The 14631-nt window shown below is 43.6% G+C and overlaps 1 long non-coding RNA gene and 1 pseudogene across 1 annotated transcript in view; one reads left to right on the plus strand and one right to left on the minus strand.

Moving 5' to 3' along the window:
• LOC112073414 (cilia- and flagella-associated protein 298-like) overlaps nucleotides 1-3983 on the minus strand; it is a 23466-nt pseudogene extending 19483 nt beyond the window's left edge.
• A 10241-nt stretch (nucleotides 3984-14224) lies between these two features.
• The window catches only part of LOC139025097 (uncharacterized), a 942-nt gene continuing 535 nt past the window's right edge, over nucleotides 14225-14631 (plus strand). Inside the window, exon 1 of the long non-coding RNA XR_011476545.1 lies at nucleotides 14225-14593. This is a non-coding gene — a long non-coding RNA (uncharacterized lncRNA). The remainder of the gene's footprint in view (nucleotides 14594-14631) is intronic.

Here is a 14631-nt window from a genome sequence, read left to right on the forward strand (position 1 = left end):
CAGAACCATACGGAACCAAAGTAGGACCAAATAGAACCATACGACAACAAAGAGAAGCAAAATGGAACAAACGGGAGGAACGTTACATAAATGCCAATAGACAATTATCGGGGATTTTATTATACATTTTTACTTCTGGAGTAACCGTAGTCCGACTAAGAATACACCTCTGGACTCACCGTGTCCGTCTCTCCCTTCCCGATCTCATCCTTGTATATTCAGGTCCCTCCGCTGGGGACACACCCGGTCTCCTCCCACTCTCCTTAGCTTCAGTGTCAAACAATCTGTTCATCCGTCAGACCCTGCATGTTGGCAGCAGTCACCCCGGTGGTCCACCCAGCTCTGGGAACTCTGAGGGAGGAGACAGGAACACATACACGTTTAACACCCATTACCATCTTTTTGCCAAAGGAAGCCGTGTGTTCTTATGGAAAAGTGTAGAAAGCTGTTAGTTAGCCTGTTATTGTGCATTATATAGTGTAGCGGCTAGCTGTATTGTATAACCAGTGTAAAATAGTAGAGCTTATTGCTGTATTGTATACAACATACGATCTTTAGACTCGTTCCAAACGGACCAGAGGACAACTAGATCAGTTCTGTATAGACCTGGTCGGATCCAGACCTGGCCCGATCCGAGTGAGGGAAGCAGCAGAAAAAGCTACTTTATTAAGCGGAGCTAATAAAGCACGAGAGAAGGGAGAGAGAGGTGCTGATCTAGTAGGCCGGGGGAAGTGCCATACTGTGAGAGAGTGACACCCCTCCACCTTTATGCTTGTGACACTTCTGAATGTGGGGTAAGAATTGTTTCACTCCCGCCTCCCAGAGTCCTCCTTGCTAGCTAGCAGGAGTGACACCGGTAGACAGTGTCCTTCGCTCCCGCCTGCCGAACAACTGCCCTCACCGTAGTTAACAGAACTGTGGGAAAACAGTGCCCGACAGGCCGGGCGAAGGACACTGCCTACCGGTCGCCCCCGTTAGCACAACAGGTGCGAGGCTGGGGAGACATCATGTGCTAGCTAATTAGCTAGCTTGTTAGTGACACCGTGTGCTAGCTTGCTAGTTATCTACCACACAGTTTCGCCCGCCTGCTGTGTGCTGGAGAAAACCGTGCCTGACAGGCGAGGGCAAAGGACACTGTCTACCGGTGATGCCCCCGCCTACCGCTAGCACAGCAGGTGGGGGGGACACTGTGTGCTAGCTAACTAGCTAGCTTGCTATTTAGCAACACTGTGTGCTAGCTTGATAGTTAGATAGCACACGTGTCGGCCCAGCCTCCCGCCTGCTGTGTACCGGAGAAAACTGTGCCTGAGAGACGGCGGTAAAGGACACTGTCTATCGGTCGCCCCCGCCACCCGCCTGCTGTGTATCGGACTAGCTGACCAAGCTAGCACACAGTGTCCTTCGCTCCCGCCTGCCGAACAACTGCCCTCACCGTCGTTAACAGAACTGCGGGAAAACAGTGACCTACAGGCCGAGACAAAGGACACTGTCTACCGGTGTACGGTTAGCTAGCAACCGTTGCCCCTTCTTCTGTGTGGTATATCGGCAGCTGGCATCCAACGTTATTGTGCATTAATGCCACCTACTGTACTGGACCGCCCCATCACCTGCCTGTCCTAAATTAAACATTGACCAATAGAAGTATAGAGGGGTTCCTGCAGATGACTGCATCAAACCGGGAAAAGATAAGTTAAGCTAGCTAATGTTAGCTAGAAAGGCTAATTGAGGCAGCACTTTCTGATCCTACAGTTACAAATAACAACATCTCCATTCAGAATATGAAGTAGCAGCCTACCTGTTGGCTCTTGGTCGTTGAAGCCTATACTTCTCCTTTAACTTTTAATTCCATAATTTTAAACCTGCAATGTAAATTTTGAGTGAAATGTGTGTAATAGATCTGTCATTCTCATTAAAAGCAAGTCTAAGAAGAGGTAGATATGTTATATGTGCATTATTTCTATGCTTCTGTTCTTAAGTTTCGTTCTTGCGTCTTACTTTTGATTATGTACACCAGCTTCAAACAGCTGAAAATACAATATTTTTGGTTATGGAAAATATATTTCACAGCAATTTAGATGGTACAATGATTCTACAACTTACTTGGTTGTTTTCACAAACTAAATTAGGCACAACTATTTGAATTTAGCAACCAGAAATGCGAGAGAGATTTCTGGCATAGCGGATCTTTATATTCTCATTCTCATGATTAGATATCTCGTACTTTTGCCACACATGGATGGTTCTGTGCTGTAGCTTTGTCGTTTGATGATTCTTGGACAACAACCTACATGTGCCACTCCTGTTAAAAGCAAGAGCAGCAGCATAAAGTATACTGTTTGGCCCTGTCCGGGGGTATCGTCGGATGGAGCCACGGTGTCTCCCGACCTTCTGTCTCAGCCTCCAGTATTTATGCTGCAGTAGTTTGTGTCGGGGGGCTAGGGTCAGTCTGTTATATCTGGAGTATTTATCCTGTCTTATCCGGTGTCCTGTGTGAATTAAGTATTATGCTCTCTCTCCAATTCTCTCTCTCTCGGAGGAGGACCTGAGCCCTAGGACCATGCCTCAGGACTACCTGGCATGATGACTCTTTGCTGTGCCCAGTCCACCTGGCCGTGCTGCTGCTCAGTTTCAACTGTTCTGCCTGCGGCTATGGAACCCTGACCTGTTCACCGGACGTGCTACCTTGTCCCGGACCTGCTGTTTTCAACTCTCTAGAGACAGCCGGAGCAGTAGATACTCTGAATGATCGGCTATGAAAAGCCAACTGACATTTACTCCTGAGGTGCTGCTGTTGCACCCTCGACAACCACTGTGATTATTATTATTTGACCCTGCTGGTCATCTATGAACATTTGAACATCTAGGCCATGTTCTGTTATAATCTCCACCCGTCACAGCCAGAAGAGGACTGGCCACCCCTCATAGCCTGGTTCCTCTCTAGATTTCTTCCTAGGTTCTGGCCTTTCTAGTGAGTTTTTCCTAGCCACCCTGCTTCTACACCTGCATTGCTTGCTGTTTGGGGTTTGAGGCTGGGTTTCTGTACAGCACTTTGTGACATCAGCTGATGTAAGAAGGGCTTTATAAATACATTTGATAGATTGATACAATGTCTCTCTCCCTGGATCTGTATGGGGCCCTTCCGGACAAGCCAGTTAAAATTACACAACCCATACCCGTTACAATCATATCAGATCCGACCCAGACAGGTGACATTATTTAGAATTCTGGGCCCGGATCGAGTCTCGGGTACAGGTGGATTCGTGAAGACCKCTAATTGGCACAGGACAGAGGCAGGGTTTCTAGCTCCATCTTCGTACACCCACTAACGTTACTCACCTGAGCATATCCTGTCTACTTTGAGCCTGGTGTTGTAGATGGCTGTGACCTGRTGGGTCAGGGTTTCCAACGGGACGTCGACTGACGTGCTGAACAGGAACTGGCTCTCGTCACCACGTTTCACGTGCAYCTGCACCATTCTCTGCAATGATGTCAAAGTATTAGCTAGCTAACTAGCTAGCCAGCCAGTTGTGAACCCTAAACTATTATATTAGGTTAGCTATATTTCCCCCTTCAAGTTGCTAGCTAACTAGACAGATTTTATAGAGCCGGTAGGTAACGTTAYCTATGTCAGCTGGCTGACTAGTCTAAAAGTTGTAGCTACCTAGCTAGAAAGCTCCATCAGAAATTAAGTTACCATAGCAACTAAACACCAACTTCCCTTTGTTGATAACTAACTAGCGTTCGCTGGAAAACAACTTGAGCGTCAACTTMTATTTTTAGCTACACACAAATTACTAACATTTACAGGCAAATTAATATTGTGACATGGATAAGAGTTAACTTTATAACAATAGACAAAACCTACCGTTGTGGAAAAGGTAGCGTCGGGAAGGACACAAAATAGCAGAGTACCAGAGGTGTTGCAGTGTTCAATCGTTTGTAAACGCAGTATCACGAGACATCCGGGAACCCTTGCGAAATACCAAGCAGACCAGGCCAAAGATAATTTTGAAGAGATGAGAATATGAACGCCCATTTTGTAAGTCGCCCATGTTACGTTGAAGAGCCACGCTGTTCGTTCTGGGCGATTCTGGGACAAGGAAAGTTCTCCTTCAAGGAGTGAATGTGAGTTAATTGGACGCTAGCTCAAAAACCCAACATTAGCATGAACTTCTTCAACAATAAGTACGACATTACAAATATTTTCCCTAGATGTAAGATAATCAACTTTCTATCTGTAATATTGTATAGCTTTGGAATAGTGACATTACGTACTTTCGAGGAAAATAGGCACGTTTCTCGACTCACACTCTGATTTTGAGAAGGGATTTGCGTGACGATTAGCTTAGCAACCGCGTGACGCAGCATGACACCGTAAACACGATTGGTCGACAGTCTGTTGATGGCGCGTTGAACGTTTTTTCTATTAATTTGTCAAAGGGATTCCTATCTCCTCCTGTCTCTAAAAATATCTCTGACTAGCCCGAGGTTGGGGTTTGAGAAGTGAAAAATTATTCATTAGTTGTTAATTTTCTCGAAATCTGAAGGCACAACAGTTAGACACGTTTTTCTGTAAGGCTATTAAGACTCTCTATACGAATGGTAACAGCTCTATCAAACTGAAACATAGCACCTCACCTAGAAGTGAGTTAAAGAGAGTAATTAGGKAAGGTTGTCCTATCTCACCGTGTCTATCACCCAACTTCTTACAAATTATTMAAATAATAGTCCTGTACAAAGTATTTCCATAGTTGGTAAAGAAATAATTATAAGCCAGCTGGCTGGCGGTACTACACTTTTTCTGAAAGAAGCTAGTCAGATTCCCATATCGATCAAATGTGATAGACCAGATGCTTTGGAAAAGGATTCTATATTTTAACATTAATAAATGTGAACTCATGGCTGTCAAAGATTGTTTGACACCTTCATATTATGGTATTCCAGTAAAAGAAGAACTTACATATTTAGGCAAAACCATTACTAAGGATCAGAATTCTAGAGGCTTACTACATTTTAACCCTCTTATTAAAAAAAAKAAACAAAAGAAGCTAAATCAATGGCTGCAGAGGGACGTATCTTTAAAAGGTGGAGTCCTAATAACCAAGGCTGAAGGTATCTCTAGACTAACATATGGCGCTCTATCTTTATATCTTGACGGTAAAATAAGCAAAGAGGGTAGACCAGATGCTTTTCACCTTGCTGTGGAGAAATCATACCCATTATATTAGGAAAACTGTTGTAATGAACACTTATGAGTATGCTGGGCTGAATTTTCTCGACTTTACTACCTTAAATAATACTTTTAAGATCAATTGGATAAAACACTTTCTAAGAAGACCCACTTCTATGTGGGACTTTATTCCTCATCATGTCTTCTCTACTTTTGGTGGCCTTTAACTTCATGTTGGTTTGTAATTATAATATTGACAAAGTTCCCAGTGAAACTCTGCTTTTCATCGGTAGGTTTTCTTGTCATTGTCCTTTAATGAATAAGCATCATTTTTCTCCACACAGATATTACATATGGAATAATCCAGACATATTGTATAAAAATGAATGCTTCTTTGTTTTTAGAATACTGGTACCACAATAATATCCTATTGGTGAGCCAACTTGTAAGTGCAGAGGGTCTTTTACTTAATTATAAGGAATTCTTATTACTTTACAAGATCCCYGTAACACCTAAAGATGTTGTAATTGTTTTAGACGCCATTCCCTCAGGTGTTGATTATTCAGGAACGTGTCATGACCTGACCCTCAGAACATACGATTAACCTMGTTGACTCATCAGTAGGAAATATTTGTTTTTCTTTTGCTCCATTCAACAACAATAGAGCTATAAACATTTCCTAACATTGTCATACAAACATAAAACTTGTCTATTAGATCTACAGATACACAAGATCAAATAGAAACAACATTGAATGTAAACTAAGACTTCGTTTTCCCAAAAGCACTGAAACATATTGTGTGCAGTGAAACATGTTCATGGAATAGGCCTATTTCCTGTACTAACAGTTTGCGTACTAATTATTTCCCATACTAAATTCACTTTTACTTGTGATGTGTTTGTCTTTAGAAAAGTMTGTCCTAATGTTTGTCTTTGCCATGTTATTGTGTCATATGTTATCACCGAGCCAGTCTCCATTGCTTTCTAGCCACTGACGGCTTCTTCTTCTCTGGTAGCCAGTTCACATCTTTCACACGTTCAGGTGCTCCTCCAAGTAATTCCAGATACTGTGGTCAATCTGATCTGATCTTTTGTTCACTGGCAGCAGCTCTGGCATCAGACACCCAATCGGGTCATCCCCATACCAGTTGATATGATCTCATGGGGCTTGGCCAGTAGAACTTGTTGACTTCATTCCTGTGCTTGCACTTTACTGTGATGTTTATGTTCTTCAACCTCCAGTACAATGCCAGGGTTGTTCGTCATGGTTCACAATGCACCACTGTCCACTGTGGTGAGCCTCAGTGACATCTGGACGAAGTGGAGCTGAGGTATCCGGGTCGATGACATCTGTTTGATGTGGAGCTGAGGTATCCGGGTCGATGACATCTGTTTGATGTGGAGGTGAGGTATCCGGGTCGATGACATCTGTTTGATGTGGAGGTGAGGTATCGGCGCGTGAGTGACACTGTTTGATGTGGGAGCTAGGATATCCGGTGATGACAATCTGGTTGTGATGTGGAGCGTAGGTATGCCGGGTCGATGAAATCATGTTTGATTGGGAGGTGAGGTATCGGTTCGATGACTCGTGTTTGAGTGTGGAGCTGAGTGTATCCGGGTCGATGACATCTGTTTGATTGGGAGCTGAGGTATCCGGGTCGATGACATCTGTTTGATGTGGAGGTGAGGTATCCGGGTCGATGACATCTGTTTGATGTGGAGGTGAGGTATCCGGGTCGATGACATCTGTTTGATGTGGAGGTGAGGTATCGGGTGATGACATCTGTATGTGGATGTGAGGTAGCCGGTCGATGAAATGTTTGATGTGGAGGTGAGGTATCCGGGTCGATGACATCTGTTTGATGTGGAGGTGAGGTATCCGGGTCGATGACATCTGTTTGATGTGGAGGTGAGGTATCCGGGTCGATGAATCTGTTTGATGTGGAGTGAGGTATCCGGGTCGATGACATCTGTTGGTGGAGGTGAGGTACCGGTTCGATGACATCTGTTTGATGTGGAGGTGAGGTATCCGGGTCGATGACATCTGTTTGATGTGAGATGAGGTATCCGGGTCGATGACATCTGTTTGATGTGAGGTGAGGTATCCGGGTCGATGACATCTGTTTGATGTGGAGTGAGGTATCCGGGTCGATGACATCTGTTTGATGTGGAGTGAGGTATCCGGGTCGATGACATCTGTTTGATGTGGAGGTGAGGTATCCGGGTCGATGACATCTGTTTGATGTGGAGGTGAGGTATCCGGGTCGATGACATCTGTTTGATGTGGAGGTGAGGTATCCGGGTCGATGACATCTGTTTGATGTGGAGTGAGGTATCCGGGTCGATGACATCTGTTTGATGTGGAGGTGAGGTATCCGGGTCGATGACATCTGTTTGATGTGGAGGTGAGGTATCCGGGTCGATGACATCGTGTTTGATGTGGAGGTGAGAGACCATGGCCATGAGCCGGTACCGTCCGGAGAGTGATTTCATTCCTGGTTCATTCACATGGTCCTTTTATGGTTACCAGAGTACCCGCAGAAACCTTCTGTGCTTTACTTTCCACCTCTCCTCACTGACATAATACAACTGTATTTGAGTGCCATAGTCCTTTACCTCCTGATAGAAAGACATTGCATCTGTTGTGTCTTTCCAGTGGTGGACAAGAGGTCAGCTGACCGCGTTTAGTGATGTGTAATTATCCTCTCAGTTATGTTAATTAGGGTGTGATTATTCTCTCAGTATATTTATTAGGGTTGTGTAATTATTCTCTCAGTATATTATTAGATTTGGTAATTATGCTCTCAGTATAATTGAGTAGGGTTGTGTAATTATTCTCTCAGTATATTTATTAGATTTGTGTAATTATTCTCTCAGTATATTTATTAGGGTTGTGTAATTATCCTCTCAGTATATTTATTAGCGTTGTATACGGTCTGTTTCCTGTTTCCTGTTTGGCTGCCTGGTACGTTGCTCTTAGATCCCCCAGAGAGCATAGTGGAAGTTTAGAGGTTTTTTAATTGGTGAAGAGTCAGGGTGGGCCATGTAGCGTGCTTCTCGCCTTCCGTTCTTCGGACTTTCAGGGTCATTATTTGTACCCTGCGAACATTGACAATGTATCTTGTATTTGTGGTGGAGTCTTGTGTAACTTTTGCTGTTTTCTTCAGGCTTTCTGTACTGCTGTCCTGTGTAAAACATAAAAGATGATACAAAAAAGGACATCCTACTCTATTTCTGTCATGCCTAACCACATAACTATCTAGTTTGTTAAAACATCAATGATTGTGCCATGTGACACACATTTTGTAAGCTTACTTAAAAGGTATAGCAAGTTTATGCACTTCTCATTCAAACAATTTATACGTAACTTCATTGAGTTATTGTGTCACGAATGCTAAAAAGTTAACATTTTAAAACAGTGGCCAGATAAACAAAACCAAAGCATGTACTACTGTTATACCTTGTCCATAGACTGCTTACATGATAAAGAAACCAATAAACCATCTTGTATTTTGTATTCTGAACTATCCATTTAAGTAACTCTGTAAATAAGTACCCATGTCTTAAATTCTGACCTTGAAGTACTGGGTTGACTGTCTGGAGAAGATGTGCAGGGGGGAGTCAACACTCTCTCTTGCTCTCAACATCTCTGTTTTTTGGTCCTGTATGACCTCCATTGCTTTCACTCCTGTCTTTTTCCTCATTCTGTGAGATCATACAGTCTCTTTTTTTACTCTCTAAATCCTTTAAAAGTAAGTCTGGTGTTCTTTTTCAAGGTGGGCTGCTCTGCGGTCCGGGTCAGCATCCCTGCGCTGTCTGAAGAGTCTTTGCTTTTCAGCAGCTTTAATTTTTTGTTGTTGCCATATCTAAAAGAAAGCCATATTATGTTACAAATTACAATATTGAAACCGTATAAAACCTTATGTTGATATAAAAGTTAGCAGTGTTATTGTCACTGGTGTTACTTTCAAGTCAATGGTGTTAACAGCAACACCAGTGACAAATCTGCAGACAAGATGGCATATCTAAAATGGTGGCCACAGTAGCTCAAACCACACTCCTTAAATTGTAAATAAATCGCTTAATAATGTGATTGCATCTATTATATAAATATTATTTCCTTTCCCCATACTATAAACTGTATAACACCAGTGACAGGTTTTCAAACTGCGCATTAGATTACCAAGTTAATCATCAAATTGCTAACATATGAGTGCAGACTCACCATGTGCTCTTCAAAACAGCCCAACCTCCAATTAACCTTTGACCCAGGAAGAAGTTGGCAAGGATGGTGTTTTTTATTATTCTTAAGGGTAACACCAGTGACATGAAATTGAGGGACAGCTATTCCCTGTAAATTATTTACAATATATGTTTTTTAAGTAATTCCCTAAACAGAAATAATACTTTAGTTTGTATTATAACATCTAAAGACAAAAATAGATTTTGACTCAAAATATGTCACTAAACCATGACTCCTGGCTCGAGGGACACGCCATCTTCATGGTGCTGAACGTGTTCTACGATAATATAAAATTATAATTTGCAATATAACGGCCTTACATATGTTTATTAACAATAAAAAACACTTAAAATAAAACCAAAACATTTTGTGTCATTATCAGATTTTTTTTGTGTTTTTCCATGGTGGTTAAGGCATTAAGGCAGGGGACAGGAAAGTCACAATTTCTGTAGAATCACCCAGTTATTCTGCAATTACTGCGTCCAAAATGCCACAGTCAGTCGAGGATTCCTGGTCGTTCTTTAAAAGTAATTTCCTCACCATCTTAAATAAGCATGCCCCTTTAAAAAAAAATGTAGAACTAAGAACAGATATAGCCCTTGGTTCACTCCAGACCTGACTGCCCTGGCTGCCATTGTTGCAACCCCTATTACCAGTCTGTTCAACCTCTCGTATCGTCTGAGATCCCTAAAGATTGGAAAGCTGCCGCGGTCATCCCCCTCTTCAAAGGGGGTGACACTCTAGACCCAAACTGTTACAGACCTATATCCATCCTGCTCTGCCTTTCTAAAGTCTTCAAAAGCCAAGTTAATAAACAGATCACTGACCATTTCGAATCCCACCGTACCTTCTCTGCTGTGCAATCCGGTTTCCGAGCTGGTCATGGGTGCACCTCAGCCAAGCTCAAGGTACTAAACAATATCATAACCGCCATTGATAAAAGACAGTACTGTGCAGCCATCTTCATCGACCTGGCCAAGGCTTTCGACTCTGTCAATCACCGTATTCTTATCGGCAGAATCAACAGCCTTGGTTTCTCAAATAACTACTTCTCAGACAGAGTTCAGTGTGTCAAATTGAAGGGCCTGTTGTCCTGACCTCTGGCAGTCTCTATGGGGGTACTACAAGGTTCAATTCTTGGACCGACTCTTTTCTCTGTATATATCAATGATGTTGCTCTTGCTGCGGGTGATTCCCTGATCCACCTCTACGCAGACGACACCATTCTGTATACATTTGGCCCTTCCTTGGACACTGTGCTAACTAACCTTCAAACGAGCTTCAATGCCATACAACTCTCCATCCGTGGTTTCCAGCTGCTCTTTAAAAACGCTAGTAAAACCAAATGCATGCTTTTCAACCGTTCGCTGCCAGCACCCGCCCGCCCGACTAGCATCACTACTCTGGACGGTTCTGACTTAGAATATGTGGACAACTACAAATACCTAGGTGTCTGGCTAGACTTTAAACTCTCCTTCCAGACTCATATTAAACATCTCCAATCCAAAATTAAATCTATAATCGGCTTCCTATTTCGCAACTAAGCCTCCTTCACTCACGCCGCCGAACATACCCTCGTAAAACTGACTGTCTTACCGATCCTCGACTTCGGCGATGTGATTTACAAAATAGCTTCCAATACTCTACTCAGCAAACTTGATGCAGTCTATCAGTGCCATCTGTTTTGTCACCAAAGCCCCTTATACCACCCACCACTGCGACCTGTATGCTCTAGTCGGCTGGCCCTCGCTACATATTCGTCGCCAGACCTACTGGCTCCAGGTCATCTATAAGTCTATGCTAGGTAAAGCTCCGCCTTATCTCAGCTCACTGGTCACGATAACAACACCCACCCGTAGCACGCGCACCAGCAGGTATATCTCACTGGTCATCCCCAAAGCCAACACCTCSTTTGGCCGCCTTTCCTTCCAGTTCTCTGKTGCCAYTGACTGGAACGAATTGCAAAAATCGCTGAAGCTGGAGACTTATATTTCCCTCACCAACTTTAAACATCAGCTATCTGAGCAGCGAACTGATCACTGCAGCTGTACATAGCCCATCTGTAAATAGCCCACCCAATCTACCTACCTCATCCCCATATTGTTTTTTACTTTTCTGCTCTTTTGCACACCAGTATTTCTACTTGCACATCATCATCTGCTCATCTATCACTCCAGTGTTAATTTGCTAAATTGTAATTCTTCGCTACTATGGCTTATTTATTGCCTTACCTCCTTTTTTTCTATTGTGTTATTTACTGTACGCTTGTTTATTCCATGTGTAACTCTGTGTTGTTTTTTGTGTCACACTGCTTTGCTTTATCTTGGKCAGGTCGCAGTTGTAAATGAGAACATGTTCTCAACTAGCCTACCTGGTTAAATAAAGGGGGGGGGGAACAAAAACATCCAGTCAGCTGTAGTCGCGAAAACAGCTCGTTGATGAACGATCGAAGGAGAATCGGACAAGAATCGTGTTTTACGGGCACACTTTCGGTCCCTTGTTACCAATTGAGCAATGTTATCGATTTCCCAGAAGAATTCAGGCTGTTCTGGAGGAAAAAGGGGGGTCCGACTCAGTACRAGATGGGTGTACCTAATAAACTGGCCACTGTGACCTGAACAATAGACAGAAATGCATTTGGACCAGAAGTAGCCGAGTAATGGAATAAAGAAGCCTAATGTTACTCCCTATAGTCCAAGGACCTTGACATGTTCTGTTTAAAAGGTGAATTGGCTCTGGAAGCCAAAACAGCCAAATGCTCCGTCTAAACGTCAATCGATTGGCAATTGTGGTTCGGTTCTAGAAAAATAAATCACTACTTTCATATCACATTAAAATAATTTCACAAACGCGAAATACACACTTATGTACACAGTTTTAACAGGTTAACACAGTTGCAGCCGACAGTATTTTTCAGTAAAAACATGTTTGCTCGGTCCGTTTTCAGTTGACACACAGGTGTTAGGAGATTCAGATAGCTAATTAGCATTATTTGTCTTKCGTCTGTTTTCCATAAACAAGCGCTGTGACAGAGTTATGGCCGTGTGGGAACACTAACCCTATAAAAGGTGTGTAGTAATTTAACKTTTTTGTTTTCTGAAAACTATTTCTCACTGAGTTGAAAGATAAGCACCAAAAACCATACCGCAAGCGATGAATGTTAATGTTCAGACCGAATGTCAGAGCTCTTAATTGAACCTTTATTTAACTAGTCAGTTAAGAACTAATTCTTATCTACAATGACAGCCTACCCCGGCCAATGCTGGGCCAAATTGTGCACCGCCTAGATTCGAACCAGAGACGCCTCTTGCACTGAGATGCAGTGCCTTAGACCGCAGTGATACAGCCTGGAATGGAACCAGGGTCTGTAGTGACGACTTCGCACTGAGTATGCAAGTGCCTATAGACCGCATGTGATACAGCCTGGAATGTAACCCAGGGTCTGTAGTGAACGCCTTCAGCACTGAGATGCAGTGCTTAGACCGCAGTGATACAGCCTGAATGGAATCCAGGGTCTGTAGTGACGCCTTCAGCCACTGAATCAGTGCCTAGACCGCAGTGATACACCTGGAATGCGAACCAGGGTCTGTAAGTGACGCCTTCAGCACTGAGATGCAGTGCCTTAGACGCTGTGATACAGCCGTGAATGGAACCAGGGTTCTGTAGTGACGCCTTTCACACTGAGATGCAGTGCCTTAGACCGCTTGATACAGCCTGGAATGGAACCAGGTCTGTAGTGACTCCTCTACCACTGAGATGCAGTGCCTAGACCGCAGCTCGATACAGCCTGGAATGGAAACCAGGGTCTATGGTGACGGCCTCTACACCTGAGATGCAGTGCCTTAGGACCGCAGTGATACAGCCTGGAATGGACCAGCGGTCTGTAGGACGCCTTCAGCACTGAGATGCAGTACCTTAGACCGCAGTGATACGCCTGGAATGGAACCAGGGCTCTGCTGTGAGACTGGCCTCTGAACTGGAGATGCAGTGCCTTAAGACCGCAGTGATACAGCCTGAATGGAAACAGCGGTCTCTAGTGGACCGCCTTCAGCACTGAGATGCATGCACTTAGACCGGCAGCCACTCAGGCAGACCCAAGTTTTTTTATTTGATCCAGTAAGTTGACTGAGAACACGTTCTCATTTCCAGCAACGACCTGGGGAATAGTGACAGGGGAGAGGAGGGGGATGAATGAGCCAATTGTAAGCTGGGGATGATTAGGTGACCGTGATGGTATGAAGGACAGCTTGGGAATTTAMCCAGAACACCGGGGTTTACACCCCTACTCTRACAACAAGTGCCATGGGATCTTTAATGACATCAGAGAGTCAGGACACCCTTTATAACGTCCCATCCGAATGACAGCACACTACACAGGGCAATGTCCCCAATCACTGCCCTGGGGCATTGGGATATTTTTTTTAGACCAGAGAAAAGAGTGCCTCCTACTGGCCCTCCAACACCACTTCCAGCAGCATCTGGTCTCCCATCCAGGGACCAACCAGGACCGACCCTGCTTAGCTTCAGAAGCCAGCCAGCCGTTGGGATGCAGGGATGGTTTGCCGCTGGCTAAATGTCATGTAATGGAACCGAGAGTCACGTTCAAGGCTAGACCAGAAGAAGAAGTGTAAATTGTGACAGATGAGTAGTTACATAGCTGTATAAATATGACACGAATGACACACAAACAAGTTGTATTCAACACGAGTTCAGTACAGTCAACAGCATTCAGGTCAATAAGACATTTATTATACATACAACACACATTGCTTTATACATACATGTGCAGTTTAGCTGCGCACTTAAATGATGGAACCTTAGCTACTAATACACAAATTGCAGTTTTCTTTATATAGAATATGATCAACAACACAGATGACTCTCGACTACGGGTTATACAGGTATTTAATAAAGGGACACCAACCTCACAAAAAAAAGGGAGTCGCTTTTGTTTCCTATAAAATATCATCTTGAACAGAACACGACATTAAGCGTTAGCTAGCCTCCTAGAATTATTAATGCCATTAGCTATACTGCACACCACTGATAAAAGCATAACAAGAAATGCATTTAGTTCGGTTCTATCGCCATTCCCTCCTAGTGACCAAATAACAGGGACGTGGGTAAAATCAGGTGCTGATAATGCTACTGCCTTGGTGTGTTTTTAGGAGTAAAATCAGGTGCTGATAATGCTACTGCCTTGGTGTGTTTTTAGGAG

This window comes from Salvelinus sp. IW2-2015, unplaced genomic scaffold (assembly GCF_002910315.2).
Source record: "Salvelinus sp. IW2-2015 unplaced genomic scaffold, ASM291031v2 Un_scaffold2255, whole genome shotgun sequence".
Classification (NCBI taxonomy): domain Eukaryota; kingdom Metazoa; phylum Chordata; class Actinopteri; order Salmoniformes; family Salmonidae; genus Salvelinus; species Salvelinus sp. IW2-2015.